The sequence below is a fragment of the Anopheles coustani genome, assembly GCF_943734705.1.
Source record: "Anopheles coustani chromosome X unlocalized genomic scaffold, idAnoCousDA_361_x.2 X_unloc_10, whole genome shotgun sequence".
Classification (NCBI taxonomy): Eukaryota; Metazoa; Arthropoda; class Insecta; order Diptera; family Culicidae; genus Anopheles; species Anopheles coustani.
Window position 1 is genome coordinate 412,501 of NW_026525049.1, and position 9,106 is coordinate 421,606.

Genomic DNA, 9,106 nt, shown 5'->3' on the forward strand with positions numbered 1-9,106 from the left:
GCTGTGCGCGTATACCCGTTCCCCGTAGGGAGGAGCAAGCCGCCGCTTAGAGACGAAGCATAAAGTGTCCTCATTCCACATAGGGCAAGCTGGATGAATCCATTTTACCCAGGACGGCCGAAGCGGCGTGGACCAGGGGAGAACTGAACTTTATACTTCACACCACAGTAAGTCTACGTGTCCTCTTCCACATAGGGCAAGCTAGAACTAACTATCTTACCCAGGACTGCCGAAGCAGCGTGGACCAGGGGAGGAACACACTTTTCATAGAAACGTAAGGCATCCATGACTGCCATAGTGCGTAAGCCGCCGCTGTGCGCGTAAACCCGTTCCCCGTAGGGAGGAGTCAAGCCGCCGCTTAGAGACGAAGTATGAAGTGTCCTCTTCCACATAGGGCAAGCTAGAATGAACTATCTTACCCAGGACCGCCGAAGCAGCGTGGACCAGGGGAGAACTGAACTTTATACTTCACACCACAGTATTGAGTAATGTGCCCTCTTCCACATAGGGCAAGCTGGAATGTTCCATTTTACCCAGGACGGCCGAAGCGGCGTGGACCAGTGGAGGACTACACAATCATGAGGTTTGATATCGACTTGTGTGTTTCAATAGGATACCGATGGTATGGTTTGAACCGATTTGATTTAGCCATTCTGAAGTCATCACTTGGTTGAAGCGCTGAACTAGGGAGGCATCGTTTACATATATATTGGTTTTCGCATGCTCTACTAGGTTAATGTCATGAGGTTGGCTATCGAGCATGCCCAAGTGATGACTTGATTGTGTGCTTGCTTGAATTCTTCACATTTCATACCATCGGTTAGTTGTCGAATCATTCCTCGATCATAACCTTCGTTCTTGGTTCATGTATGCTCTCTTCCACATAGGGCAAGCTAGAATTAACTATCTTACCCAGGACCGCCGAAGCAGCGTGGACCAGGGGAGAACTATACTTTGTCTTGTATGCCCTCTTCCACATAGGGCAAGCTAGAACTAACTATCTTACCCAGGACCGCCGAAGCAGCGTGGACCAGTGGAGGACTATACTTTGTTCATAACACCACAGTATTGAGTAATGTGCCCTCTTCCACATAGGGCAAGCTAGAATGAACTATCTTACCCAGGACCGCCGGAGCAGTGTGGACCAGTGGAGGACTACACAATCATGAGGTTTGATATCGACTTGTGTGTTTCAATAGGGTACCGATGGTATGTTTTGAACCGATTTGATTTAGCCATTCTGAAGTCATCACTTGGTTGAAGCGCTGAACTAGGGAGGGGCATCGTTTACATATATATTGGTTTTCGCATGCTCTACTAGGTTAATGTCATAGGGTTGGCTATCGAGCATGCCCAAGTGATGACTTGATTGTGTGCTTGCTTGAATTCTTCACATTTCATACCATCGGTTAGTTGTCGAATCATTCCTCGATCATAACCTTCGTTCTTGGTTCATGTATGCTCTCTTCCACATAGGGCAAGCTAGAATTAACTATCTTACCCAGGACCGCCGAAGCAGCGTGGACCAGGGGAGAACTATACTTTGTCTTGTATGCCCTCTTCCACATAGGGCAAGCTAGAATGAACTATCTTACCCAGGACCGCCGGAGCAGCGTGGACCAGTGGAGGACTATACTTTGTTCATTACACCACAGTATTAAGTATGGTGTCCTCTTCCACATAGGGCAAGCTAGAATTAACTATCTTACCCAGGACCGCCGAAGCAGTGTGGACCAGGGGAGGACTATACTTTATACTTCACACACTAGCCAAATTGAAGTCATCACTTGGTTGAAGCACTGAACTAGGGCGAGTCTATCGTTTACTTTGCATTGGGATAATACGCTGCATGCTCTCTTAGGTTAATGTCATGTGATTGGCTATAGAGCATGCCCAAGTGATGACTTTGTTTCAAGCTCAACAGGTAGGGTATTGAGTCCTCTTCCACATAGGGCAAGCTAGAATTAACTATCTTACCCAGGACCGCCGGAGCAGCGTGGACCAGGGGAGAACTATACTTTGTCTTGTATGCCCTCTTCCACATAGGGCAAGCTAGAACTAACTATCTTACCCAGGACTGCAAAGCAGCGTGGACCAGTGGAGGACTATACTTTGTTCATTACACCACAGTATTAAGTATGGTGTCCTCTTCCACATAGGGCAAGCTAGAACTAACTATCTTACCCAGGACCGCCGAAGCAGTGTGGACCAGGGGAGGACTATACTTTATACTTCACACACTAGCCATACTGAAGTCATCACTTGGTTGAAGCACTGAACTAGGGCGAGTCTATCGTTTACTTTGCATTGGGATAATACGCTGCATGCTCTCTTAGGTTAATGTCATGTGATTGGCTATAGAGCATGCCCAAGTGATGACTTTGTTTCAAGCTCAACAGGTAGGGTATTGAGTCCTCTTCCACATAGGGCAAGCTAGAATTAACTATCTTACCCAGGACCGCCGGAGCAGCGTGGACCAGGGGAGAACTATACTTTGTCTTGTATGCCCTCTTCCACATAGGGCAAGCTAGAACTAACTATCTTACCCAGGACTGCAAAGCAGCGTGGACCAGTGGAGGACTATACTTTGTTCATTACACCACAGTATTAAGTATGGTGTCCTCTTCCACATAGGGCAAGCTAGAACTAACTATCTTACCCAGGACCGCCGAAGCAGTGTGGACCAGGGGAGGACTATACTTTATACTTCACACACTAGCCATACTGAAGTCATCACTTGGTTGAAGCGCTGAACTACGGCGGGGTAATCGTTTACAGGTTATAATCATATAGCTGCATGCTCATTAGTAGATAATGGAATATTGTATGGCAATATGAGCATGCCCAAGTGATGACTTTGTTTCAAGCTCAACAGGTAGGGTATTGAGTCCTCTTCCACATAGGGCAAGCTAGAATGAACTATCTTACCCAGGACCGCCGGAGCAGCGTGGACCAGTGGAGGACTCTATACTTTATACTTCACACCACAGTATTGAGTACGACTTGCATAAAGCCCCTAATGAGAACCACGAGGGCTCTCTCAATGTAGAACCACGAGGGCTCTAGTACCGATTCTCTCGGTACGGCTTGGTCCGTGTTCCTTTATGCATGTACTCGCAGAAAGTCTCAACCCGGAGGTCTTGACTTTGATTGTCATAGTTGGACTACGACGGGGCATCCGACCATTGCTGATCGAACACCCCTGATTCACCATCTTTCGGGTAGGCGGTACGCGTACCTCCGGACGCGGAAGTCTCAACCCGGAGGTCTTGACTTTGATTGTCATAGTTGGACTACGACGGGGCATCCGACCATTGCTGATCGAACACCCCTGATTCATCATCTTTCGGGTAGGCGGTGCGCGCACCTCCGACGCGGAAGTCTCAACCCGGAGGTCTTGACTTTGTATTGTCATAGTTGGACTACGACGGGGTATCCGACTCATCGAATACCCCAGAAGCACACCATCTTTCGGGTAGGCGGTACGCGTACCTCCGGACGCGGAAGTCTCAACCCGGAGGTCTTGACTTTGATTGTCATAGTTGGACTACGACGGGGTATCCGACTCATCGAATACCCCAGAAGCACACCATCTTTCGGGTAGGCGGTACGCGTACCTCCGGACGCGGAAAGTCTCAACCCGGAGGTCTTGACTTTGGTTGTCATAGTTGGACTATGACGGGGCATCCGACCATTGCTGATCGAACACCCCTGTTACACCATCTTTCGGATAGGCGGTGCGCGACACCACCGACGCGGAAAGTCTCAACCCGGAGGTCTTGACTTTGTATTGTTGGATAGTCCTCTTCCACTATAGGGCAAGCTGGAAATATTCCATTTTACCCAGGACTGCCGAGGCAGCGTGGACCAGGGGAGAACTTCACGGAATCTTCAGGCATCCATGATTGCCATAGTGCGTAAGCCGCCGCTGTGCGCGTCAACTCGTTCCCCGTGAGGAGGAGTCTAGCCGCCGCTAAAAGACGAAGCATTAAGTGTCCTCATTCCACTATAGGGCAAGCTAGAATTAACTATCTTACCCAGGACCGCCGAAGCAGCGTGGACCAGGCGAGGACTATACTTTATACTTCACACCACAGTATTGAGTACGACTTGCATAAAGCCCCTAATGAGAACCACGAGGGCTCTCTCAATGTAGAACCACGAGGGCTCTAGTACCGATTCTCTCGGTACGGCTTGGTCCGTGTTCCTTTATGCTTGTACTCGCGGAAAGTCTCAACCCGGAGGTCTTGACTTTGATTGTCATAGTTGGACTACGACGGGGCATCCGACCATTGCTGACCGAACACCCCTGATTCATCATCTTTCGGATAGGAGGTGCGCCCACCTCCGACGCGGAAGTCTCAACCCGGAGGTTCGGACTTAGAGTTTTTCCCATTTAAAAGTTTTTCTCTTAGCCATACTGAAGTCATCACTTGGTGAACGATTGAACTAGGGCGGGTTAATCGTTTATAGGTATCATGTGGTTTGCATGCTCTCTTAGGTTAAGGTCATGTGGTTGGCTATCGAGCATGCCCAAGTGATGACTTTGTTTCACGCTTGCTTGATTTCTTCATGATTCCCTGTTATATAGTGTAATCATTCGAGAACAGGGAATCTTTGGTTTTGCTCAACAGGTATTGGATGTCAACTTGGTATCTAGATCGCATTAAGTCTCAACCCTTAGGTTCGGACTTGTATAGTGACATCTTGTTACGGTCTTGAGTCTCAACCCGCAGGTTCGGACTACTTAGTGTTTGATCGAATATAATATGGCAACTTGTGCCTAAGTCTCAACCCGCAGGTTCGGACTTCTGTTTATTTGGCCAATGTATGTATAAGGCAACTTGTGCCTAAGTCTCAACCCGCAGGTTCGGACTTGTGTATTTGTTCGAAGTCATGTATAAGGCAACGTGTGCCTAAGTCTCAACCCGCAGGTTCGGACTTGTTAGTGTTTCGTCAACTTTCATATGGCAACTTGTGCCTAAGTCTCAACCCGCAGGTTCGGACTTGTGTATTTGTTCGAAGTCATGTATAAGGCAACTTGTGCCTAAGTCTCAACCCGCAGGTTCGGACTTGTGTATTTGTTCGAAGTCATGTATAAGGCAACGTGTGCCTAAGTCTCAACCCGCAGGTTCGGACTTGTTAGTGTTTCGTCAACTTTCATATGGCAACTTGTGCCTGAGTCTCAACCCGCAGGTTCGGACTTCTATAGTGTTTCGTCAATTATCATATGGCAACTTGTGCCGAAGTCTCAACCCGCAGGTTCGGACTTCTGGAAGGATCACTTGGCCACTAATGATCCTTCCGCAGGTTCACCTACGGAAACCTTGTTACGACTTTTACTTCCTCTAAATCATCAAGTTCGGTCAACTTCGATAAAGCAGACGCGGTTCACGAGGATCCAGCGAACGATCATCTCCAAAGACCTCACTAAATAATCCATCGGTAGTAGCGACGGGCGGTGTGTACAAAGGGCAGGGACGTATTCAACGCTGGCTGATGACCAGCACTTACTAGAAGTTCCGAGTTCATATGGACCATTGCAATCCATAATCCCTACTAAGTGAGTATTTGAGTGATTTCCCGTTCCTCTCGGAATAGGAGACACGCTGCTACCCACATTGTAGCACGCGTGTAGCCCAGAACATCTAAGGGCATCACGGACCTGTTATCGCTCGATCTCATTTTGCTAAACACAAATTGTCCTGCTAAGCAGCGTACCGTAAGTGCACTTGCGCACACGAACAGCGAAGGTGTCAGGTCATACTCCACCGAAAGGTCCTAACCCGTTCCAATCGGCATCGACGCATTAACGCTGACTGCGTTCTAGTTAGCATATGTGAGTCACGTTCGTTATCGGAATTAACCAGACAAATCAATCCACGAACTAAGAACGGCCATGCACCACTACCCTTAAATTTGAGAAAGAGCTATTAATCTGTCTCACCTCCATAAGTTCGGACCTGGTAAGTTTTCCCGTGTTGAGTCAAATTGAACCGCAAGCTCCATTTCATTGTGGTGCCCTTCCGTCAATTCCTTTAAGTTTCAACTTTGCAACCATACTTCCCCCGGAACCTGACTTTGGTTTCCCGGAAGCTACTGAGAGCACCTGGTTGTAGCGTCTCCCAATTGCTAGTTGGCATCGTTTACGGTTAGAACTAGGGCGGTATCTAATCGCCTTCGATCCTCTAACTTTCGTTCTTGATTAAAGAAAGCATCCTTGACAAATGCCTTCGCTTTAGTTAGTCTTACGACGGTCTACGAATTTCACCTCTCGCGCCGTAATACTAGTGTCCCCAACTACTTCTGTTAATCATTACCTCCGGTCTGAGTACAAACCAATGAAAGATTAGACCAAGGTCGTATTCCATTATTCCATGCAAGATTATTCTAGGGCGTTTGGGCACCCTGCTTTAAGCACTCTAATTTGTTCAAGGTAAACGTGAGCGGTCGAGCTCTATGTTACACTTGCACCCGTTGAAGGGCACACCATGACACAGACTTGGTGCCCTACCACACCATTGAGTCGCAACCAGATTCCGACTTGGCCCACCGACCACGGGTTGACCGGGTCGGCGGAGCCGGACTGTGTTGGACAAGTATCAACTTCGAACGTTTTAACCGCAACAATTTTAATATACGCTAGTGGAGCTGGAATTACCGCGGCTGCTGGCACCAGACTTGCCCTCCACTTGATCCTCGTAGAAGGATTTATGCTCTACTCATTCCAATTATGAAACATCATTAAAGAGTTTCATATTGTTATTTCTCGTCACTACCTCCCCGTCCCGGGATTGGGTAATTTACGCGCCTGCTGCCTTCCTTGGATGTGGTAGCCATTTCTCAGGCTCCCTCTCCGGAATCGAACCCTGATTCCCCGTTACCCGTTGCAACCATGGTAGTCCTCTATACTACCATCCATAGTTGATAGGGCAGATATTTGCGAGATCTGTCGTCGGTGCGAGACCATACGATCAGCATCATTATCCAGACTTCAACTCAATGACACGGAGAACCCGCGATTGGTTTGACTAATAAGTGCACCAGTTCCCGCGAGGGTCCTGGCATGTTGCATGTATTAGCTCTAGATTTTCCACAGTTATCCAAGTAACTAGGTTGATGATCTCGTAAATTATAGCTGTTATACTGAGCCTTATGCGGTTTCACATTAAATCTGTTTGTACTTAGACATGCATGGCTTAACCTTTGAGACGAGCGTATATTACTGGTAGGATCAACCAGAATTCCGACTTTGCGTTCGAATGTTCATTGTCCCATTGCACCCGGAGGAGCAAACACCACGTTCTATATGTTGTCAAGTCCGGTAGCACACGGGAGGCGAGCCCCCGTGCGAACCTCATTGCCCTCGTATCACACACACCCGATGCACCGGACAGGCACTTGAGCGGCATTCGACTCCGCTAAGCGCACGTGCGCCCGATTGTGCATGCGCTGACGGGGCCTTCATACCCCTACCACAGCGACCTTATGCCAAACTTCCATGAATACTTAGGTGAGCTGACAAGGGCCTTCATTTCCCTACCATCAACTAAAGGACACGCTAGGCGCGTCCGATCATTGCAACTGCGGGGCTTTCATACCCCAATCACCACAGTACGCAATTCACCAGAGTTTAATCACAACCCCCCCGGACATGGCACACTATTAACTTGCAACAAAACTTAGTGTGTGCCGGGCACATCGGTTCCACAAAATCATTCCCGATGTACCCCAATTGGGGTTGTGAACGCATCCATGGTCCTCTGACACACCCAACCAAGCGTGGATACTACATACCTCAAACACCCAGTACACTAACAGACAAATCAATATATGGTTGCTTTCCCCCAGACATTTGCCAATCACTTGGCACCCGGACGGGAACTCGCTCCTGATTGCGCCATTGCCACCCATTTGCCAAGAGCGAGTTCTGTATGTAGATTTCATTTGGAAAGACAACCGTGTACTGGATATTCTATCCGACGATTACAGATGACGAGTACGAGACTCGACTACACTCACGGATAATACATTTTGGGTCGAGATTGCTTTCGGGGTTTTCGATTGGTCTTGCGCTTGTAAACGTATAACTTTGACTTGTGGTAACCTCGGTATGTTAGTCGATCACGTGGTTGTGAACTGGGTAAGGGTGGGCAATCTGTTCACTTGCACTCTGGGTAGGAATATGGTGAGCGCTATAGGTTAAAGATCATGGTATGGTTCCATCGTGATGACTTTCGCTAGATAGTAGTATGTTTGGATAGTTATAACGTTTTTGGCCATTTGTTCATAGTGTTCGGTCCATTGAGGAATTCGATTGGTCTTTGCTTCACACACGTGGTCGATCACTTGGATGTGAACTAGGGTGAGATTAAGGTGTTCACTAGTGCTCTTCGGTTTTGGATCAGTAATGAGCACTTGATTGGTTTCGCATAATATGTATCCATAGTGATGACTCTTTCCAGCTTAAGATTTCGTTACCAGTTTCGAATCCTCCCCACGTTCGCTTTTACTTGGTTAGGTTTTCGAGTGTAGATTTGAAAGCAATCTCATGTATGTATCCCATCTGATATAAGCCACTGACAGTTCATGTCACCTCGTTCAACTCTCGCTGGGTCACAGAAGTATGTTACTGCGCCCATTATCCCTACTCGGATAGGTTCGGTTCGTTCGTTTTATACTACGGTGAGTAAACTCAATTTGTGCATCGCATAGCCATGGAAAGCAAGCTTTCGCGGGCCTCTTCGACTGTTTTGATACGAGCTGTGCCCGTGATGCTTGTCATCCCAGGATACTAGACCCCTTTGGACGACCGCATGACCATCAGAAAGTAAATTCCACGTTCGGTTTATTTGCTACTTCCACCGTTCTAGTACTATGGGGTTGGAACCCCTAACATAAAGTATCTATGTAGAACCACGAGGGCTCTCAATGTAGAACCACAAGGGCTCTAGTACCGATTCTCTCGGTACGCTTGGTCCGTGTTCCTTTATGTTTGTACTCTTGTGTGTATAAAATTCATGTTCGATTTGGGATATTTGCTACTTTCACCTGTGCGCTGTGTATAACTACGGAGAAACTCAATTTGTGCATCGCATAGCCATGG